The following is a 23,007-nucleotide window of genomic DNA, read 5'->3' as shown; positions in this document are numbered from 1 at the left end:
AGAAGAAACAATAGCGATACGATTTTCAAAATTATAGAGGTAATGGACTAAAACTACTGATGTGGCAGACCAGAGGTAAATACTTTTTTTTTTTTTAAAGATTTTATTTATTTATTTATTTGACAGACAGAGATCACAAGTAGGCAGAGAGGCAGGCAGAAAGAGAGAGAGGAGGAAGCAGGCTATCCACGGAGCGGACAGCCTGATGTGGGGCTCGATCCCAGGACCCTGGGATCATGACCTGAGCCAAAGGCAGAGGCTTTAACCCACTGAGCCACCCAGGCGCCCCTGGAGGTAAATACTTTTTATGATCATGAATTGTTGAGCTGACAATCAAAAGGTTGAAAATTGTTTACATGCAACAAAACACAGATATATAATAAAGAGTGTTACCTAAATTAATGACAGAGAAGAACACTGGCAAAAAAAAAATATTAAGCATACATTGAAGATTAGGATAGAGTCTGGAGGAAGAAATTTTATCTGTAAAACTTATGGTAAAAAAAAAAAACTAAAAATAGGGAGTCCAGCCACTGCCCAAAGTTACAATTTGAACATCAAAAAAATAATTATCCAGTGGATTTGATAAAGTCCACATGTCTTTATATAAAGATACAAAAGAGAAAGTCAAAAGACCTCATAGGTCATCATTTTGAGATGACCTGTATATTGACTTCTTACTTTGATAATGGGTAACTAAAGATAATTAAATATTTATCCAATTTTCCTGTAGTAAATATATCTTAGAGTAATGGTACAGCTCCAACTGATGAGGGAAAATTCTATTTCACAGAAAAAAGCCAGCATCAGAATGTAGAAGGAATGATAAAATTGGAAAATCGTCATTTTGTCCCCTCTATTAAAATTATTGATTTTGTCAAGGATGTTCAGTTGTTATGAATACATTTAGGTATATTATTGCTAGGAGCTAGACATGTTAAGGACAAAATAATACCACAAAGCTCATATTATTGTCGTAAGGGGTACAAAGGGTATTAATTACTGGTAAAAGTCTCCAGTTCCTATCCTAACTCAGGGATTAGGGCAGCAATTAGTTAATATTTTATAATAATATATCACTTGTCAAATATGGGATGTGTTCGTATGTACTAATGTATATTAATAATGTATTTCTGTGATAGGTTGAAAATGCCACATGAAGCACAATATCATCTGTTATATATCCTAGCTAAAATAAAAGCTTAAATTCATCAACTCTTTAACTCTCAGGTTTCAATTTCAGGGCTTGAAGAACAAGCTTAATGGCCTGACAAGGTGGCAAGCTGGCAAGCTGAGAGAGAGGACAACTGACTGGGTCTCTTTAACAAGTAAGAGTCATTAAAAGAAAAAAGAGGGACTGTGCTAGATCCAGACACTTAAGGGACATGAAGGCAAAACATGGCCTTGGATTGGGTTGTCATTTTGGGAACAAATTGTGGAATTTGAATCTGGGATAAGTGTCAGACAAGATGAAAATGTGTTGACATGGAAAGCTGGGAAATATTAAGTAAAATAAGAAGATAATAAAACAGCAGATAACAGTCTCATTTTGGTAACAGACACACACACAAATATTTGGGAGGACGTACACTAAGGTGTTAATAATGGTAATTGCTTGGTTGTAGGAATATGGCATTATTTTAGTTTTGCTTCTGTTTGGGGGGTAGCATTCTATAATGTAAATATTTTATATTTTATAATATTTTATAAACTTTATATAATAGAATTATTATTATTACTATTATGAGGAGAAAGGGGGGAGGAGGAGAAAGAAATGTCAAAAAAGATGGGTGAAGGAGAGCCTTTGGGCAGGTGGTGAGGCACAGAGCCTCCATTTTGGCAGCGGGTCCACAGCTGGGATGGAAGTCCTGGATCCTGGGTTTAAAAAAAAAATTATTTTATTTTTAATTTAAATTAAGTTAACATGTAGTGTATTATTAGTTTCAAAGGTAGAGTTCAGTGATCCATCAGTCTTATACCCAGTGCTCATCACATCATGTGCCCACCTTTAAAAAAATTTTTTTATTATGTTCAGTTAGCCACCATAGAGTACATCATTAGTTTTTGATGTAGTGTCTGATTCATTAGTTGTGTATAAGACCCTGTGCTCATCACGCGTGTCCTCCTTAATAGCCATCCCTTAGTTACCCCATCTCCCCACCCCACCTCCCTTCTGTAACCCTCAGTTTGTTTCTTGGAGTCCAGAGTCTCTCATGGTTAGTCTCCCTCTCTGGTTTCTTCCCATTTTGTTTTCCTGTTCTCCCCCTATGGTCCTCTGTGCTATTCCTTACATTCCACATATGAATGAAACCATATGATAATTGTCTTTCTCTGCTTGACTTATTTCACTTAGCATGATCTCCTCCAGTTCCATCCATGTTGATGAAAATGGTAGGCATTCATCTTTTCTGATGGCTGAGTAATATTCCATTGTATATATGAACCATATCTTCTTTATCCATATGTTTAAGGGCATCTTAGCTTTTTCCACAGTTTGGTAATCGTGGACATTGCTGTTATGAACCTTAGGGTGCATGTGCCCCTCTTTTCACTACATCCGTATCTTTGAGGTAAATACCTAGTAGTGCAATTGCTGGGTCCTAGGCTAGTTCTATTTTTAATGTCTAGAGGAACCCCAATACTGTTTTCAAGAGTGGCTACACCAGCTTGCGTTCCCTCCAACAGTGTAAGAGGGTTCCCCTTTGTCTACATCTCACAAATATTTGTTGTTTCCTGTCTTGTTAATTTTTGCCATTCTAACTGGTGTAAGGTGGCATCTCATTGTGGTTTTCATTTGTATTTTCCTGATGTCTAGTGATGTTGAACATTTTTTTCATGTGTCTGTTAGCCATTTGTATGTCTTCTTTGGAGAAGTGTCCATTCACATCCTCTGCCCATTTCTTGACTGGATTATTTGTTTTTTGGGGTGTTGAGTTTGAGAAGTTCTCTGTAGCTCTTGGATACCAACCTTTTATCTGTAATGTCATTTGCAAATATTTTCTCCCATTCCATGGGTTGCCTGTTAGTTTTGTTGACTGTTCCTTTGCTGTGAAGAAGCTTTTTATCTTGATGAAGCCCTAGAAGTTCATGATTGTTTTTGTTTCCCTTGCCTTTAGAGAGTGTCTTGAAATAAGTCACTGTGCCCAATGTTGAAGAAGTTACTATGTTCTCCTCTAGGATTCTGAGGGATTCCTGTCCCACATTGAGGTCTTTTATCCATTTTGAGTTTCTTTGTGTATCGTGTAAGAGAATGATCCAGTTTCATTCTTCTGCATATGACTGTCCAATTTTCCCAACACCAGTTATTGAAGAGACTGTCTTTTTTCCATTGGACAGTCTTTCCTGCGTTTCCAAAGATTAGATAACCATAGAGTTGAGGGTTCACTTCTGGGTTCTGTATTCTGTTCCACTGATCTATGTGTCTGTTTTCATGCCAATACCATGCTATCTTGATGATCACAGCCTTGTAATATAGCTTGAAATAAGGCTTTGTGATGACCCCAGCTTTGGTTTTCTTTTTCAACACTCCCCTGGCAATTCAGGGTCTTTTCTGGTTCTATACAAATCTCAGGATTGTTTGTTCTAGCTCTGTGAAAAATGTCAAAGGTATTTTGATAGAAATTACACTGAAAGTCTAGATTGCTCTGGGCAGCATAGACATTTTCACAATGTTTATTCTTTCAATCCATGAGCATGGAATGTTTTTACATTTCTTTGTGTCTTCCTCAATTTCTTTCATAAGCATTCTGTAGTTTCTGAAGTATAGACCCTTTTCTTCCTTGGTTAGGTTTATCCCTAGGTATCTTATGGTTTTTGGTGTGATCGTAAATGGAATTGATTCCTTAATTCCTCTTTCTTCCGTTACATATATAATGCAACTGATTTCGGTGCATTGATTTTATATCCTGCTATATTGCTGAGTTGCTGTATGAGTTCTAGTAATTTGAGGGTGGAAACTTTTGGGTTTTCCACATAAAGTATCATGTCATCTGCAAAGAGAGAGAGAGTTTTACTTCTCTGTCAGTTTGAATGCCTTTTACTTCTTTTTGTTCTCTGACTGCTGAGGATAGTTCTTCTAGTACTATGTTGAATAAAAGTGGTGAGAATGGGCATCTCTGTCATGTTCCTCACCCTAAAAAAAAAGCTCTCAGTTTTTCCCCATTAAGAATGATATGCACTGTGGACTTTTCATAGATGGCTTTTATGATATTGAGGTATGTTTCCTCTATCCCTATACTTTGAAGAGTTTTAGTCAGGAAAAGATGCTGTATTTTGTCAAATGCTTTTTCTGCATCAACTGAGAGGATCATATGGTTCCTGTCTTTTCTTTTATTAATGTGTTCTATCATGTTGATTGATTTCCAAATGTTGAACCACCCCTGCATCCTGGGAATAAATCCTACCTGGTTGTGCTGGATAATCCTTTTAATATACTGTTGGATCCTCCTGGCTAGGATCTTTCTGAGTATTTTGCGATCCATATTGATCAGGGATATTGGTTGTAATACTCCTTTTTGAAGGGGTCTTTGTGTGGTTTTGGGATCAGGGTAACGTTGGCCTCATAGAATGAATTTGGAAGTTTTCCATCCATTTCTGTTTTTTGCAACAGCTTCTGTAGAGTAGGTATTATTGCTTCTTTAAATATTTGGTACAATTCTCCTGGTCCATCTTGTCCTGGACTCTTGTTTTGGGGGAGGTTTCTGATTACTGCTTCAATTTCTTTAGTGGTTGTTGGCCTATTTAGATTTTCTATTTCTTCCTTTTTCAGTTTTGGTAGCTTATAAATTTCCAGGAATGCATCCATTTCTTCCAGATTGCCTAGTTTATTGGCACATATCTGCTGGTAATATGATCTAACAATTGTCTCTATTTCCTTGGTGGTAGTCATGATCTCTCCCTTTTCATTCATAATTTTCTTGATTTAGGTCCTTTCCCTTTACTTTTGGATAAGTCTGGCCAGATGCTTATCAGTCTTATTAATTCTTGAATCAACTTCTAGTCTTGTTGATCTGTTCTACTGGTGTTTTTTTTTGTTGTTGTTCCTATTCACTGATTTCTGCTCCATGCTTTATTATTTCTCTTCTCCTGCTTGGCTTAGGTTTTATCTGTTGTTCTTTCTCCAGGTCTTTTAGGTGTAATGTTAGCTTGTGCATTTGGGATTTTTCTCTTTTCTTGAGGGAGGCTTGTATGGGTTTGTATTTCGATGTTGGGACCATCTTTACAGTATCCCATAGATTTTGGACCAGTGTGTTTTCATTCTCATTAGTCTCAATGAATTGTTTGTTATTCTTTAATTTCCTGATGACCCAAACATTCTTTAGCAGGGTATACTTTAACTTCCAAGTGTTTTCCTTTCCAAGTGAGTTCCTTCTAAACTTCTTCTTGTTGTTGAGTTCCAGTTTCAAAGAATTGTGGTCTGAAAATATGCAGGAAATAATCTCAATCTTTTGGAATTGGTTGAGTCCTGATTTGTGACCCAGTATGTGGTCTACTCTGGAGAAAGTCCATGTGCACTCATGAAGAATAAGTATTCTGTTGTTTCAGGATGGAATGTTCTGTATATATCTATGAAGTCCATCTGGTCCAACGCATCATTCAAAGCTCTTGTTTCTATGTTGATCTCCTTGGATGATCTGTCCATTGCTGTGACTGGAATATTGAGGTCTCCTACTATTAATATATTATTATCAAAATGTTTCTTTATTTTGGTTACTAATTGGTTTATATATTTGGCTGCTCCCATGTTGGGGTCATAGGTATTTACAATTGTTAGATTTTCTTGTTGGACAGACCATTTAAGTATGATATAGTGTCCCTCTACATTCTTACTATAGTCTTTGATTTAAAATCTAATTCACCTGAAATGAGGATTGCTACCCCAGCTTTCTTTTGAGCTCATTAGTAAGTGGTTCTCCATCCCCTTGCTTTTAATCTGGAGGCATCTTTAGGTTCAAAATGAGACTTCTGTAGATGGCGTATGGATGGGCCCTTGTTTTTTATCCAGTCTGAATCCCTGTGTCTTTTCATGGGAGCATTCAGCCCATTTACATTCAGAGTAATTATTGAAAGATAGAATTTAGGGCCATTGTATTGCCTGTAAAGTTCCTGTTTCTATACATTTTTCCTTCTGGTCCATGTGACTCTTGCAGTCTCTCTTTCCTTACAGAATGCCTCTTCATATTTCTTGCAGGGCAGGCTTGGTGGTCATGTATTCTTTCAGTTTCTGCCTGTCCTAAAAGCTCTTTATCTCTCTATCCATTCTGAATGACAGCCTTGCTTGATAAAGTATTCTTGGCTGCATTATTTTTTAAGATTTTTTTAAAAAATTTATTTATTTGACAGAGAGAGAGATCACAAGTAGGCAGAGAGGCAAGCAGAGAGAGAGGGGGAAGCAGGCTCCCTGCTGAACAGAGAGCCCAATGCGGATCTCGATCCCAGGACCCTGAGATCATGACCTGAGCCCAAAGCGGAGGCTTTAACCCACTGAGCCACGCAGGCACCCCTGTACATTCTTTTCATTTAGCACCTTGAATATGTCCTGGCAGCCCTTTCTGGGTTGCCAGCTTTCTGTGGACAGGTCTGACATTATTCTTATATTCCTCCCTCCATATGTAAGGAACCTCCTCTGCCTGGGTATTCCCAGGACTACTTCCTTTGTTGTAAAATTTGCAAGTTTCACTATTATATGTTGGGGTATTGATCTATTTTTATTGATTTTGGGAGAGATCCTCTCTATCTCTTGGACTCGAATGCTTGTTTCCTTCCCAGATTAGGGAAGTTCTCAGCTATGATTTGCTGAAATATACCTTCTAACCACCCCCCCCACCTCCTTGGGGATTCCAGTAATTCTGAGATTGGAACATTGCATGGTATCATTAATCTCTCCAAACCTCTTCTCACTTACTGCTAGTAGCCTATCTCTGTTTTCCTCAACTGCCTTCCTTTCCATCAGCTTATCATCTAGATCACTAATTCTCTCTTCTGCCTCATTTACCCTGGCTGTTACAGTATCCAGTTTAGACTGCATCTCATTCATAGCATTTTTAAATTCAGCCTGATTGATCTCATTTCTGCTCTTAGAATTTCTATATTGTCACTAATGCTTTTTTTTCAAGCCTAGCTAGTGACATTATGATTACTCTCCTGAATTCTATCTCTGACATCTTCCTTATATCCATATCCATTGTTCTGTGACAGAGGACATTGTCTCTGCTTATTTTCTTTGTTGAGAGTTCCTACTCCTAATCATTCTGTTGAGGGATGGTTGAGTGAATAAGCAGAGTCCAAAATATCAACCATGACCCAAGTAAGATTCACCCTAGCAAAATCCAGAGTGGTCTGAAGCTACTACCAAAAACAAAACAAAACAAAACAAAACAAAACAAAAAAAAACAAAGCCAAAATAAAGCACAAGTATAAGATTTTAAAAATTTCAAATTTTTTAAGAAGGTAGGGAGGGATTGGGAGGACATCTCTCAGTGTTGACAAATCAGGATGTTTCAGTTGTCCCTGGGTGTATTTTGGTCTGTGTTAAAGGACACTACGTCTCAAAATTATAAGGAAAGTAACACTTGTGTGTGTGTATGTATACATATATGTATACATACACAGAGAGAGAGAGAGAGTGGTAAAATTGAATAGTGAAAAGACTACAACATGGCATATATCTATAAAAAATATAGATGTGAAAAAATACAAGTTAAAAAGCTACTACAAAATATAAGTTGATATAATAAGCAAGTAGTTGAAATGAGAAGATAAAAAGGAAAAAAAACAGAGGAAAAAGCATAAGAAAAGAAAAAAAATAAAAAGAAAAGGAGAATTTAATCTGAAAAATAAACAAGTCATGAGGTGACACCTGGAACTCTCTATATAATTTTCCCCTGGTGTTGGGATTTTACAGTCTATGGGATCCATAGGATTGTCATCCACCTGTTCTTCCAGCTTTTCTTCTGGGGAAGGGTCTTGCTGGGCTGTTTATCAGATAACCCTGCCTGTGCAAAGTTGCCCTGCTGCCTGTCAAGGGGATGGATTATGCAGAAACTGGTCTTCTGTGTGACTTTTGTTACCTGGGGGCTTTTTACTCCTCTTTAGAGGACAGAGCAAAAATGGCCACATCCAAACCTCTGGCTCAGAGCAGAAAAATCATAGTCTGCCCTTTAATAAACCCTCCAGGGCAAACAGTCTCCGCTTCTGCATTCACCACTGAAAACCACAGCCGACCCCTGTGTGTGCCCACAGCAACTCTCTCAGAGGTAGTCCCAGGCGCCCAGGAGTGACACTACCCTTTGTGCTTCCAAAATTGTGAGCAGCCGCAGGCTCACGGGAACACCCGAAGCTCCTGGACCATGTCTGTGCACCACTGTAAAACCTTTCTGGGCTGCCACCACTTTGCAAGTTTTTGCCAGGTCCCAGGTGCAGGATGAAGATTTTTTTCAGGCTGCCCAAGAGAAGAGCAATTATCGACAGGCCCAGTTTGAGGTTTATGGCGATCTGAGCTGAGTCCCTTCCTGGGCTGGCTGACCATAACCCTTCCTGGCTCCATAGCATACATACTTTACTGGTTCAGGGACCCCCGTTTCGCTCTGCGGCTCCTTGTATCCCAAGTCCACAATGTCATTTCCAGAGCCCCTTTCAGAGAGACGTCTCTGGGTAGATTCCTAAGCGTTCCAATTTTGTGCTGTGATGTAATATCACGTTCCAGGAGCCTGCTTATGGATGCTCCCCCCCCCATTCTGTTTATCTTCTGATATCTCCTGGGAGATTCATTACTCTACACATCCTACACATCCAAAAAGAGGTTGCTTTTCTGCTTCTAGAGATCCAGATATATATATATATACACATACATGTATATATATACACACACACACACATACATATACACTTACATTTCAGGCTGATTTCATGGGTGTTTAAGATGGTTTGGTAGATATCCAGCTAAATTCAGAGGACAAGCTGAAACAGGGTCCCCTACTGGTTTGCCATCTTGCCTCCTCCCTTTGTGGATCCTGGCTTTTTATTTCATCCATTACACTGCACCTAACACAGGAATAAGACTCGTGAACAAGCTATCCCCAAATAGAAAAGTTTTACAGACCATTTCTACCTCTGGATTCCATGAGAAGGGGTCCTACCTTCTGCTCCTTTATCTAGGAGCCCAGAGAGCTACTAATAATATTTCTTATGATACCTGAGAAGGTTTTTCCCTGTCAGTCAAAGTGCCAGAAAAAAAGTTCTCAGTCTCCTACCATGCCTATCTTCTGATGCCTTTGTTGTGGTCTAGGTATAGAGAGATAGAGGAATAGTTCTGAGGAAGCTGTGGCTCTTCATTTTGTTCTTGGTTCCAAATGGCTTTGTGGCAAAACTGGGTTATAAGAAAGAGATTATGCATCTTAATTATGGTCTTAAAATTTAAATCCAACAAACAGTTGAGAACGTTTAGAGTGAACTCAGAGCTAGCAGGCCAGAAGTAACCCAAGGACTGTCCAAAGCCAAACCCAGCTCTTGTTGCCATTGGCATCACCAGAGACACATTTCAGGCCCCAAAGTGGATCCTTGATCAGATTTGCCCTGGCAGGTGGACCCCCTAGTCAATTAACCACACATGAAAGTAAAAAATTCTCACCTTTTCCTCTGTGGAGCCCAGCCTTACCAGGATACCAAAAACAAAAACAAAAACAAAAACAAAAAGCAAAACCATTAAATAAGCTGACAGCTTTTTTTTTTTTTTTTTTAACGTTTCAGGGGATAGTTATTAGATTATGATTCTATGTAAGTAATATTAGGGCTTTCAGAAAAGTTTGCATCCTTGATTATTTTCCCCGTTATCATCTTCCTCTCTATTGGGAACTTCCACTCAACAAGACTATATACTCAGTGTGAGAAAGTCTAGCTCATGTAAAAGCAGTGCTAATAAAATAAATAAATAGGGGTGCCTGGGTGGCTCAGTGGGTTAAGCCTCTGCCTTCGGCTCAGGTCATGATCTCAGGGTCCTGGGATTGAGTCCTGCATCAGGCTCTCTGCTCAGCAGGGAGCCTGCTTCCCTCTCTCTCTCTGCCTGCCTCTCTGTCTACTTGTGATCTCTGTCAAATAAATAAATAAAATCTCTTTTTAAATAAATAAATAAATAAATAAATGTTTTGTAGCTAGGGGGTGCCTTCTGTATATTCCTAACATTAAAGAAAACACACTAGATTATCTTTAAAGTTGTGAGCTCTAAAATTCTGGACTGCATGTATGGTTATAACATTTTAAGTACTTGTGCTCCATCTAGAGGAGCAATATAGAAAAATCAGTCTGTCAGCTTTTGTCAAGAGTTTTGACATTAAATTCTGGTGTAATTTATTTTTTGTAAAGATTTTATTTATTTATTTGAGGGGAAAGGGGCAGAGAGAGAAGCCGGCCCCCCCTGAGGAGGGAGCCTGACTCAGAGCTCCATCCCTGGACTCCAGGATCACGACCTGAGCCAAAGATAGAGGCTTAACTGACTGAACCACCTAGGTGCCCCTCTGATGTCATTTATATGAGAAAGAACCCATTTGGAAATAGTCAGGAAAACCTAGTTTCAATTAACTATAAGTTTTAAATTATAAAAGTAATAATTTTCCATAATTATATCACTCTAATGTTTGTTTTCAACTTGAAATATATCCTTCCAGTTTTGACTGCAATACACTGAAAATGTTGGGTCCTGTTTTTCTCTCTTACTGTATTTTGTATGTAGTATCACTGTAACCATGATTCCTTGGAGGAAATCCCAATCATTCTTCCCATTGCTGGTTGTTTCCATTATTTGACAATAACTACACGTAACATCCTTCTTGCATGTAGCATTTCCACGTTTGGGATTCTGTTCTAGTACTGAATGTTAGACATGAAAGCACTGAATCAAATAATATGATCTTTTTTTTGAAATGATAGTACATACTTTCATATCACTTTCTAAGAGGGTTATACCAACTTGTATATTATCATTAATGTATGAAAATACCAATTCCAGGAACCCTCTCAGACCTGGGTATTGGATGTTTTATTTATTAAATGTTATTAAGATGTTTTCGAATGTTACCTTATGGTTTCAATTTGCATTGCTTTGACTTTTGGTGAGGTTGAGCATTTGTCCCAGATTAAGAGTTTTATTTCATCTTTGGAGAATTTCTGTTCACATTCTTAAAGATTTGTCTTTTGGGAACTTAACATTTTCTTATTCTGTGAGCTCTCACTGTTAATGACCACTACTACCACCTCTACTAACTAGCTACCATTTGTTTAGCAGCTATAATACGTCAAAGACTGTGCTCAAAGCTTTATGTATATTTTTAATCCTTGTCACACCCTGCAAGGAAGAAGGAAATTGAGTCTCAGAAGAGCCACATAGCTTACTTAAGGCCATGTGACCTTTGAGAGGTTATTTTTCTACTATAGCTTCTGCCTCATGTAAAAATAGATCTTAATTTTCTAATGAAGATATTAACCCTTTGTTATACTTTCCCTAGGCTTATTAGCACTTTTATTTTAGCTATTGTTTGGACATGACAGAAGTAGCATCTAATACTGTAAACCGTAAATTCTTTTCAAAGCCAAACCTATCGGGGCTTTAATTAGGTAGTACAGAATGGCCATTTAAAGTGATAAAAAGATAGGACATGCTTGTATTTCTCCAAAGACAAATTAGGGCCTCATTTCAAATTGTTAAACAGTTATTTGCCTATCATATATTCACTAATCTTTCTTTTCTTCATTGATTTATGATGCATTTTTTGTCATTCGATAGTAAGATCTATATTTGGACCTGTTTTGTTGATCTAGTTATCCTTTGTACAAATACTATATTGTCTTAATTACCTTATCTTTGTAAGACGATTAAAACAGAATAGAACTAATCCTCCCACAACTCTTTTTTTTTTTTTTCAGAATTTCTTCCCTTTTTATTTTCCAAATAAACTTTCAGATCATTTTGTCAATGTAGGCAAAAACATATTTTTCTTTTCTTTTTTATTTTATTTTATTTTTTCATTAACATATAATGTATTATTTGTTTCAGGGGTACAGGTCTGTGATTCATCAGTCTTACCATATTTTTCTTTTAAAGAAGGAACTCAAAGCAATAGAGATTTTGATTGGGTTACATTAAACTCACAAATCAAATTCAGACATAGTTATTTTCATGTTCAGTCATCTTAATCAGGAATAAATACCTGGCCAATTTCCAAGTCATTCATATGTCTATATATATATATATTTTTTTTAATTTGAGAGAGAGTGAGCAAGAGAGAGCAGGAGTGAGGGTGGTAGGGACAGAGGAAGAGGGAGAAACAGACTTCCTGCTGAGCAGGGAGCCCTATGTGAGGCTCGAGGCTCGATCCCAGGACTCCAGGACCGTGACTTAAGCCAAAGGGAGACAACTGACTGAGCCACCCAGGTGCCTCTCTATATATATATGTGTGTGTGTGTGTGTACTTATATTTATATATTTTAAGATTTATTTATTTATTTATTATTTATTTAACAGAGAAAGACACAGCGAGAGAGGGAACACAAGCAGGTGGGTGGCAGAGGGAGAAGCAGGCTCCTGGAGGAGCAGGAAGCCTCATGCAGGACTCAACCCCAGGACCCTGAGACCATGATCCCAGCCAAAGGCAGACACTTAATAACTGAGCTACCCAGGCGCCCCTATTTTATATTTTTAATGTAATTTGTATTTTCCTCTTCATGTGTCACAATATACCTTGTTAAGATTATTCCCAAACATTATGTGTGTTTTAATTGCCATTGCAAACAGGACCCATTTTGTTTGTTTTTGTACAGGTTGCTGTTAGTATAGAAAAATGTTATTGATTTTTTATATATTTTATATTAAGCCATATTTATAAACTCATTCATTTTAACACCTTGCCAGATGATTCTTTTATATATAAAATCTTAAAAAAAATTATATATATATATGTATATAATTTTTTTAAAGATTTTATTTATTTGAGAGAGAGCACACAAGCGAGGGGAGAGAAAGTGTGAGAGGGAGAAGCAGACTCCCTGCTGTGCAGGGAACTCGATGTGGAGCTCCATCCCAGGACCCTGGGATCATGACCTGAGCTGAAGGCTGATGCTTAACCAACTGAGCCACCTGGGTGGCCCCTTTTGTATTTTCTAGAAACAAATAATATTAGTTAAGAATGATGATTTTCCTTCTTATAAAATTCTGTGTAGGGAAGAATTAACATAGTAGGTCTGAGACAGCTATCTTGCAAGACCTGCTTACAGGGTTAGCCCGTGGCTGGTTCCTGGGAACTTGGATTTGAAGCATTTTTTTTTTTTTTTAAAGATTTATTTATTTATTTATTTGACAGAGAGAAATCACAAGTAGGCAGAGAGGCAGGCAGAGAGAGAGAGAGGAGGAAGCAGGCTCCCTGCTGAGCAGAGAGCCCGATGCGGGACTCGATCCCAGGACCCTGAGATCATGACCTGAGCCGAAGGCAGCGGCTTAACCACTGAGCCACCCAGGCGCCCGGAACTTGGATTTGAAAAGGGTTCCCACTGTTCCCTAAGTGATAAAGGTTGTTTACTGTGCCTACACTGTTTGCACAAGCAATATTGGTTTGTGCTGAACACCTGCTTTCCCTGTAGGAGTCTGAAATTTTGATATGTACCAGGAAGAGGCTGCCTATGTGAGCAACTCCCAATAAAATGCTTGGACACAGATCCCTAATGAGCATCTCTGGAGGACAATACTTCACCAGTATTGTCTGGAGGGATGAAGCATGTTTGTGTATTTCCACTGGAGAGGACTCTAGGATGCTTGTGCTTGGTTATCTCTGGACTTCACTCCATATGCTTTCTCCCGTTGTTTATTTGCTTTGTATCCTTTCACTCTAATAAATCATTGCCATGAGCACAACTATATGTTGAGTCTTGTGAATCCTTGTAGAGAATCCTCAAAACTGAGGGTAGTCTTGGAGGCCCCCAAATTTGTAATGCTTATATCTTCCCGGTGATGTTTTTGTCAAGTGTAGGTATCAACATAAATGGACCTGTTCTGCCTGCCTTCAGAGCAGAAAGGTTTGGACCTTCCTGACTTCATCTCCTGCCATTCCTCTCAAATGCCTATGCCCCAGGAGCTCTGGGGGAGAGGAGCAGGCAGTGGTGGTCCAGTGGAGACCTTGAAAATGACAGCTGCCTAATGGTAGCCTACAGTTGCAAATTTCTATCAGTGTCATATCTCCTTTATCTTTTTTTTTTTAAGATTTTATTTATTTATTTATTTGACAGAGATCACAAGTAAGCAGAGAGGCAGGCAGAGAGGGGTGGGGGGAAGCAGGCTCCCCGCCGAGCAGAGAGCCTGATGTGGGGCTTGATTCCAGGACCCCGAGATCATGACCTGAGCCGAAGGCAGAGGCCTAACCCACTGAGCCGCCCGGGAGCCCCTCTCCTTTACCTTTAATTTTATTTTGTGTTGTTTTCCCCATTAGTTAACTTTGTCTTTCTTACCTCTTTCTTCACTGCCAAAGAATCAGCTTTTACTTACACATATATATTTTTTAAAGATTTTTTATTTACTTATTTGAGAGAGGGACAGTGAGAGTGAGAGAGAGCATGAGCGAAGAGAAGGTCAGGGAGAGAAGCAGACTCCCCGTGGAGCTGGGAGCCCGATGTGGGACTCGATCCTGGGACTCCAGGATCATGACCTGAGCTGAAGGCAGTCGTCCAACCAACTGAGCCACCCAGGCATCCCTACTTACATATATTTTTTATCCTTTATTTATCTTTATCATTTTTAAATTCCACTTTGCTTAGGATTTGGATTCTTTTTCTAAAATTGCAAATAATGCAATTCTTTTCTCCTTTTTGAATATTAAAATTATTTGTTGCTATAGATTTACCTCTAACATGCAGAACTGACTACATCCTATATATTTTTTATATTAATGGATCTTGTTTTAATTGTTTATTGAACTATTTTAGTGATCTCATTTAAGAGATTCCCTTCCTCTTAAAACTTCAAAAAGTCTTATTTTGGGTAAGCAGGCTAGACTATTCAGGCTAATCCTCCAGATGAAAACAACTAAAAAATGTGCAAGGATTTCAAAAGTCTGAAGAACATGAAAAAGATGGTAAGATAGGAAGGCTTTATCAGGCCAAAATCTAAATGAATATGGAAATTCAGAGGGGAAAAGCAGAACACAGATGTTGCTTTTGCCTCTGAGAATATCTGCCAACTAAAAAATCTTGGTTTTTATTTTTTATGTCCTCTCAGGGTCCACAAGTTCAGAATTCAAGTCTAAATTCAAGTCTAAATTCTGGCAAAGATGGAGAGTATCATAGGAAACCTTCCCCCCCATAAGGCTAGGATCCCAAAAGGCTATTTCCTCAGATTAAGAATGAACCAGAAGTAAACCCTGGCTTTCCCTCTCTAATCCCCACCCCCAGAAAAAGAAAAATACTTTGATGCTGAATAGTGCAGAGGGAGTAAATAAAAGAAAACCCAATCCTAGGGAAGTTACAAGCACATGCTGGTAGGGATTGTGGGTTTGTGACTCCAATTCACCTCACCCGGATGGTCCAAAAAAGCATTATGCCCATCAAGGTACTTATCAAACACAGTTCCTCTCTGGAGGAAGAAGACCCCATTTTAGGTGTCAGAAATCTCAGCAATATGGGTCGTTAGCATAATGATCAAGCTTACCAGGAAATGAGGAACCAGAAGCCAGAATCAACAAAAATACCTACAATGGCTTCAGGTATCCTTCATTATTGAAATTCTCATTTTGAATTCTAAGAACCAAAAAGATTTGGATTACCTAGAATTTCCACACTGTACAAAATTTTGGCACACTCCAGCCAAAGTGCAGAACTCAAGAACTTAATAGATTCAGATGATGAAACTCTCATAAATCAATAAGCCAAAGACAGATAACTTCTTATAAAATGGGAAAAGACGGGCACAGAGCCTTTACAGAGGGCTAGTGGAAGGCCAATAAACATATGAAAGGCTGCATATCAGGAATATGCAAATTAAAACCACAATATGATACCACTGTGTGTTCCCAGAACAGCTAAAGTGAAATAGGCTATATGAAGAACTGATGAGCCTGTGAATTGACTAGAATTTTCAAATACTGCAGTAGAAGTAGAAATTGATACAATCCATTTTGGAAGACTGCTTGGCAGTATTTACTAAGGATAAAACTTTATGACCTAGCGATTACGTCACAGTTACATCCTTAGTAGAAATGCATGCATGCGCTCTCCAAAGACATGCACTGGAATGTTTATTACCATTTGTAATGGCCCGGTTAGAAAGAACTCATATGTCCATCTACAACAGAATGATTTAATCTAGTGTAGTAAATTCATGCTGTGGAATACTATATACACTTGAGTGATGAGAATGAACAAAACTATCCGAACAATATGGGTGGATTTCATAAACATAATGTTGAGTGAAAAATGCCAAGTATGGGGCACCTGGGTGGCTCAGTGGGTTAAAGCCTCTGCCTTTGGCTCAGGTCATGATGGTCCAGGGTCCTGGGATTGGGTCCCCCATTGGGCTCTCTGCTCAGCAGGGAGCCTGCTTCCCCCTCTCTCTCTGCTTGCCTCTGCCTACTTGTGATCTCTCTCTCTCAAATAAATAAACAAAATCTTTTTTAAAAAATGCCAAGTATATCCTGTGTGATCCTATTTATATGAAGTTCAAAAGCAGAGAAAGTTAATATATGATATCAGAAGTCAAGAAAGTGGTTACTTACCCTTTATGAGTGAAGTTGGTAGCTAAAAAAGGAGTTTTGAGGGTCTAGGATTTTTTTTCTTTTCTTTCTTTCTTTTTTTTAATCAGTAAATGCTAAGTGAATTTTATTACTTATTTCTGCAACTTGTGGCATAAATAGTACAATGATATACAGTTTGCTTATCCCTTATTTGAGGAGATTTTAGGAAACCCTTATATTTTGGGCCCATCATCTCAGGTTTTAACACATCCCAGAATCTAAAGAATTAGCTGTATCATTTTACTATACTCTTTTATGTATCTTAAGTAGGTTTTCTTTCATCTTTGTGGATCTACTGAAATCAAAGAATCCGAACTGCTTGTTTGAATTTTTTGTTTTGAATACGAAGAAGTGTATTACTCTCTTCCCATGGTGTAAAATGTTACAATGACAGCTCTGAAGATTGAGGGCCCTGTACGAAATCAAGACTCAACAGCCTCCCTTGGCCAGCACTGTGTGGTTGATGCTGCTTAGCTCCTCTACACAATCATCAGAAAGCGTGCTTCATGCTGGTGTCCTTTGTAAATATAAGCAAATTACAGTGCATCCGCTCTGAACATGTCACTGCTTTCCTACAAATGCCACTCAGTACTGACTATGCTTCACGGACCTCTGATCTTCCCAAGTGAAGGAAAAAAAAAAAAACAAAACAAGCTTCCCAAACTGTAGCAGGCACTCCTGCCACAAGAATAAAGAGCACAGTATAGGAAACAGAATCAATGGCATTGTAAGAGCGTTGTATGGTGACAGCTGGCAGCTCCCCTTGTGGGGAACAGAGCATTAACGGAGCACTGCTGCACACTGAAACTAATGCAACGTAGTGTGCCAAGTATATTAGTATTTAAAAAAAAAAAAAAAAGAATTCCTGGAGAGGTTGTGGTAACACAAGTTCCTGGAATCTACTACCACCAGTTCTGATTCAGTAGTTCTGGGAGGGGGGCCCCCAAATTTGCATTTCTTTCTCTCTCTCTCTCTTTTTTTTTTGTTTGTTTTTATTTAAATTCCCATTAGTTAACATTCAGTGTAATATTAGTTTCAGGTGTACAATTTACACCAACACTTACATACAATAAGGGTCTGGAATGCTGATGGTATTCTGTTTCTTAGTCTGAGTGCTGGTTACTTACATGTGTCTGCTTTGTGAAGATTCATTCCATCATCTGCTTTTAATCTGATTACTTTTCTCCATGTACATTATACTTTAACAAAGGTAATAAAAAGAGATACTGAAGAAGACCAAAGTAAATTGGGAGATAAACCCAATTGATCAATAGATCCAGTATAATCTCATTTTTTTTTTTAAAAAAGGTTTTTGTTTGTTTGCTTGGTTTTGGAACTTGGAAAACTTATTTAAAAATTTATATGGAAACACAAAGGAAGGCCTGCTTCAAGAAGAACCAGATGGGAGGTCTGAATGAACCAGGTATTATAAAACTATAGTAACTAAGACAGCAGGCCATTGAAACAGTACAGAGAGACCAGAAATGGAATACAAATCTAGAAACTTGCTATGTGACCAATATAAGACCTTTAATATCAATGGGATAAAAAAGAACTTTCCAGGAAAATTTCAATTGGAGACAACTGATTATTTATTGGTAAAATACAAAACTAGTTACCTACATCATACCATATGCAAAATAAATTATAGTTGGATTAAAACCTAAAAGTAAAAGGGTGCCTGGATAGCTCAGTTTGTTAAACATCTGACTCTGGATTTTGGCTCAAGTTCTGATCTCAGGGTTGTGAGATTGAGCCCCGTACAGGGCTCTGTGCTGGGCATGGAGCCTGCTTGAGGTTCTCTCTCTACCTCTCCCTCTGCTCCTTCCCCTCCTCTAAAAACACCAAACAAACCCAAAAGTAAAAGATAAAACTATAAAGCTTTTATAGAATAATATAAAAAAATATTTCATGATTCCAAGGTTAGGAAAAAAAAATTCTCAAACAAGACATGAAAAAGCTTAATTATGAGATAAAAGCTTAATAAACTAGATTTGAATAAAATGAAAACTTGTATTCATTAAAAGTCACCATAAAGATACTGAAAGGAGCAATTACAGAATGGAAGGAGATTTTTGCAACACACAGAACTGACAAAGTATCAGTCGGTCAGACATCTTCAATAAGAGAAGACAGACATTTTATGAAAAATCTAGTTGAAAGACTTGAACAAAAACTTTATAGAAAGAGAACTTCCGGGTGCCTGGGTGGCTCAGTGGGTTAAGCCTCTGCCTTCACCTCAGGTCAGGTCCTGGGATCGAGCCCCTCATCGGGCTCTCTGCTCAGCAGGGAGCCTGCTTCTACCCCTCCACCCCATTCCCCACCTGCCCCTCTGCCTACTTGTGATCTCTGTCAAATAAATAAAATCTTTAAAAAAAGAAAGAGAACTTCCAAAGAGCCAATAAATGTATGAAAACGTACATATGAAAATGTATGAAAACATCATTATTATCAAGAAAGAAAACACATTAAATCCTTAATGAGATGCCATTACAAGCTAAACAGAATGGCTAACACCTATAAAGTCCAAAAATAGAAGCAAAGCGATTGGAGCTACCACACAAGGCTGTTGTGTGGTGTAAACTGGAAAACAACTTTTATAAATAGTAAAATCAGAGGTACACATACCCTGTAATGCTGCCATTCCACTCCTAGGTATATGCTGACACAATGTGTCCAACAGAATACATGATAAGTATAGTCAAAGCAGTACTCTTTGTTTGTCATAGGTAAATCTGGAAATAACCCAAATGTTCACTGACAGCGTTTATTCATACAACAGAATGCTATTTGCCAATGAAAATGTATGAATTGCAGCAACACAAAGAGCAAGGCTGAATCTCAAACAGAATATATCATGAGTGCTGTCCAGAACCCCTTTCCCAGGCCAGGGCTCCAGTCCTCAGCTCCTGTATTGGTTGCTAATGGCTCACAGCTGTCCCCTGCTCTGGACAATTGCCCTTGGCCAAAAGGGCACCCTTGATAAACACAGGCCAAGACTTTTTATGACATGCTGTCACAAGTATCTCAGTGGGACCACCACCATACTTTCCATGCTCCAGAGCTCTGTTGGGGATCAGGCTGAAGCAGAGACCTCGTCCCTGCTTAGCTCCTATCCCTGTCCCGCTTCCCTCCCCCACCTTTCTCCTGAGACCACGAGCTCCGCAATCACATACATCTGAATCCCTTTCCTCGCCTTTCTATGTGAGGAATCTGACCCGAGACATTTGGCTAAGCTAGAGAGAAAGACGCGTGAGACAGTAAACGTATTATATGATACACACATTAGTGGTAAAATAAAGCCAAAACGTGGGCACCCCCAATGTCAGAATAGTGTTTACCTCTGGAGCTGTGATCAGGGAAGGCACACCACGGGCTTCTGGTAGTGGCATGTTCTATTTCTTGACCTGCACGGTGTTCCCGTGGATATTCACTTTGTAATTATTATTTAAATTGTATGTGCAAGTTTGTGCACCACTGAGCATGTATGATATACACAAAAGAAGAAAAACTTCCAAGTAATTAAAGAGTTTCTGTTGCAAGTTAAAATAAAAACATATTAGAGAAGATGAACTGTTTAATTCGTGCTTTCTTACTTTTGTTGAGATTTTCCTTGTAAACAAATATATCAAGGCTTGTAAATAAACTATTTCATGTATCACATTTATCAATAAAGTACGCTCTGTATTCTTTTTTTTAAGATTTTTATCTTTAAATAGTCTCTACACCTAACATGGGCTCAAACTCACAACCCCAAGATCAAGAGTCATATGTTCTTCCGACTAAGCCAGCCAGGCGCCCCGGGCTATGGATTTTTATGTCATTGGTAGATCCATGAATTTAATAATAATGATTCTATTAGTTATTTATAACTGCTGGAAAAATTAGCCCCAAATTAATAAGCAGCATTAAGAAAACACTTTCTCTCACCATTTCTGTGGGTCAGGAGTCCCGGCACCGGGCAGAGGTGGGTCCTCTGGGTCTCTCCCGAGACTGTAGTCAAGGTGTTGGCTGGCACTGGAACTACCTCAAGGCTGAATTCCGAAGGCTGCACTTCCAAGAATGCTAGCCGGTTGCAGGATTCATTTCCTTGAGGGCGAGTTGTCCCGGGGGCATTAGCTCCTTGTGGGCAGCTGGCTGAGCAACCTCCCTCCTTTTTTTGCCTTGTGAGCCTCTCACAGCGAGGCAGCTGATTTCCATTAGAACAAGCAAGGCAAAAGCCAGTCTTTTTTGTTGACTTAATCCAGATGTTCACATCCCAGTTCTTTTTTGTTGTATTCTGTTCATTAGAAGCAAGTTTCTAGGTCCAGCTCACACTCGAGGGGGAAGGATTACACAAAAGCACAAACACCAAGACGGCGATCACTGGGCCCTCTATTAGAAGATGCCCACTACAAGTGATACAAATCACCAGCTGGCTCGTCCATTGTAGCTTGGAGAATTGCTAGCTATTATTAAACAAACAAAACCCAGACGGATACTTGTCCCTCCAAGATCACAGTATACAGAATTTTGCATGCACAAAGTAGCTAGATCACCAACTACCATCTAACAGCCAGAGATTCTGTTCCTTCTGACTTTGATTTGGGGCTCCTGTTTGAAACACTGTTCATGTTCTCTGCCCACCCCAGTTTTACATATGGGATGGATTTTCCTCAGTTATACAAGCTTCTGGTTGAACCTCTCTGTATGAGCTGCTCTGGAGAACCAACGCATGATTTTCTTGAGATGACTTTAAGACCCCAAAAGTGAACTGTGAGTCTGTATCATAGCCTATGCTTAAAAACAGACCATCCTAAATATACTTTTCCTATCGAATACAAATTCAAGCTTTGAGTTATGTGGCCCCAGGAATATATATTTAAACAAATTTCTTTTTGCCTCTTTGATCTACCTTTGATTGATGGGAGGGAAAATCATCCATGCCAACAGTGATTTTTTTTTTCATTCCTCATGTTTCTAGTGTTTTTTCTTTGTATTTTTATTGTCACATTATTTTGCTAAAATAAGTCCATGCTGTAAGGTATTCACTACTGATTGTACTGATTTTTTTAACCACTTAACCATTTAAAAATTTTACTGCCTTAAGTTCTACTTGGCCTGATACTATTTTTATTCACATTTGAAGGATAGCTCTTTGGTCCCATTTTAGTTTTGGTGGGTCATTTTATTTTTCATGTGCCAATCATAATCAGTAAATCATTGATTGCTCTTTGTCTTCTTAACCTAATCGAGAATTCTCTGGGTAGGCTTTAAATTGGGGAAAATTTTAAAAGTCCTTCCCAATTCGTTATGAATTACGTTGCCTGGCACTTAGTATTTTCATATTCTATTTTGTACTGATATGAAATTGATTTCGGTTTTAGCAATTAAGTAGCAAAAGAAAGAAAAATTAAGTTTATTTCCTATTCTCCCTTTATTTGATTCCAAACACTCTATAACCAGAGCATGATGGATTCTGAACAACTTCACTGCAAATATTCTTAAGATTGGACTGACTCCCAAATGCATGCAGTTTTAAAAATTGTCTGGAAGGTTGAATCTTCACCTAGCTGATATCAGGTGAGAGTTGCTGATTTGTTTCAACAAGTTTGAGAGTTGTGGAAAGCCAGGGAGGACAAGTCCTAATTATATGCCATCGGTTAGCTATGAGCTCAGCTTTACTCCACCTGCAGGCAGGTCTGGGAATAGCCAAACCAACAATTTCAGCCTCACTCATGAGACCTATTAAATGAAACACACAGGGACCCCTGGATGGGTCAGTGGATTAAGCCTCACTCAGCCTTTGGCTCAGGTCATGGTCTCAGGCTCCTGGGATGGGGGCTTTCCATTGGGCACTCTGCTTGGCGGGAAGCCTGCTTTCCCCTCTCTTTTTGCCTGCCTCTCTCATACTTGTTATCTCTCTTTCTGTCAAATACATAAAATTCTAAAAGAAAGAAAAAAAAAAAAAGGGCAGAAAACAGTCTACTCCTGTAAGGCAAAATTGCTTTTACAATCTTAAAATTGCCTACTATATTTTTACATTGTTAACTACAGCTTGCATTTCCTGGATAAAACTAAAACACATGTTAATTTCCACAATGTGCAGCAGTAGGAAAATGTGGAACAAAAATATTTTCTCCTGCATTTATTATTTTCACCTTTGAATGGCCTATGAGAAAAATCTTATATGCTGGAACAAGCACATGCCTGTCAGATAGAGGGCTCTCTGACCAAGTTACTGCACCCTCTTATTGAATATGAT

General features: G+C 38.6%; 1 long non-coding RNA gene across 1 annotated transcript; it reads right to left on the bottom strand.

The window, feature by feature from the left end:
- Window positions 1-244: 244 nt before the first annotated feature.
- Window positions 245-22,573, bottom strand: LOC123388978. The gene is made up of 3 exons (XR_006603500.1): window positions 20,694-22,573; window positions 8,892-9,042; window positions 245-1,875 (listed from the first exon to the last, which is right to left on the bottom strand). It is a non-coding gene; the product is annotated as an uncharacterized LOC123388978 (long non-coding RNA).
- Window positions 22,574-23,007: the final 434 nt, after the last annotated feature.

Source organism: Mustela putorius, unplaced genomic scaffold, assembly GCF_011764305.1.
Source record: "Mustela putorius furo isolate JIRA1106 unplaced genomic scaffold, ASM1176430v1.1 tig00000129_pilon_pilon_pilon, whole genome shotgun sequence".
Taxonomy (NCBI): domain Eukaryota; kingdom Metazoa; phylum Chordata; class Mammalia; order Carnivora; family Mustelidae; genus Mustela; species Mustela putorius.
The sequence above is the reverse complement of the archived record's forward strand: the minus strand, read 5'-3'. Positions and strand labels throughout refer to the sequence as shown.